A 1295-nucleotide genomic window follows, 5' to 3' on the forward strand; every position below is an offset into this window, starting at 1 on the left:
TGTAAGTGCTTAACCCTACTCAGTCCCTTCGTGAGGGGATCTGATGGGTTTTCATCCGATGATACCCTCTTTGCCACGAGGATTCCTTCTTCTATTCGATGTCTAATGAAGTTGTATTTTCTTTCGATATGCCTGGATCTGTCGTGATCCCTTGGTTCCTTGGCTAAGGCAACTGCACTCTCATTATCACAGAAAATCTCCATAGGCTCCTTTATAGTTGGTACAACTCCAAGGTCTCCAATGAAGTTCTTCAACAATATTGCCTCCTTTGCCACCTCGCTTGCTGCTATGTACTCTAATTCGCGAGTTGAATCAGCTATTGTCTCCTGCTTGGAACTTTTCAAAATAATCGCTCCTCCATTTTGGGTAAAGACCCAACCCGAATGAGAGCAGAAATTATCCATATCAGTCTGAAAGCTAGTGTCACTATACCCCACTAGTCTCAAGTCATCACTCCCACCAAAGGTAAGGACCCAATCCTTAGTCCTCTGCAGGTACTTGAGAATGTTCTTCACCGCAGTCCAGTGAGCCTTGCTCGGATTCCCTTGATATCTATTGATCATGCTCAAAGTAAAGGCCACGTCAGGGCGAGTACAACTCATAGCATACATGATCGAGCCTATAGTGGAATCATATGGTACTCGAATCATCTCAGCTATCTCAGCCTCTGTAGTCGGGCTTTGAGTCTCACTCCGTTTGGCGTTACTCTAGATCGGTAAGTCACTTTTCTTGGAATCTTGCATGCTGAATCTTTTCAGCACCTTATCCAAGTAGGTACTTTGACTAAGTCCAATTAGTCTCTTACTCCTGTCACTCAATATCCTTATCCCTAGGATATAGGAAGCTTCTCCAAGGTCCTTCATAGCGAAACACTTCCCAAGCCAGGACTTGACCTCCTGCAAGGTTGGGATGCCATTTCCTATGAGTAGTATGTCATCAACATACAATACCAAAATGCTAACTATACTCCCACTAGCCTTAACATATACATATGACTCATCCTCGTTCCTCGAAAAGCCAGACTCTTTGACTTTCTCATCGAAACAAAGATTCCATTTGCGAGATGCTTGTTTTAATTCATAGATGGATTTCTTAAGCTTACACACTCTATTAGGGGACTTTGCATCAACAAAACCCTCTGGCTGACTCATGTCAACATCCTCAGCCAACTTTCCATTAAGGAAAGAGGTTTTGACATCCATTTTCCATATTTCATAATCATGAAATGCAGTTATGGCTAGCATAACCCTAATAGAATTTATCTTTGCTACTGGTGAGAAGGTCTCATCATAATC

This window comes from Lactuca serriola, chromosome 6 (assembly GCF_051521515.1).
Source record: "Lactuca serriola cultivar US96UC23 chromosome 6, Lser_US96UC23_V15, whole genome shotgun sequence".
NCBI classification, from domain to species: Eukaryota; Viridiplantae; Streptophyta; class Magnoliopsida; order Asterales; family Asteraceae; genus Lactuca; species Lactuca serriola.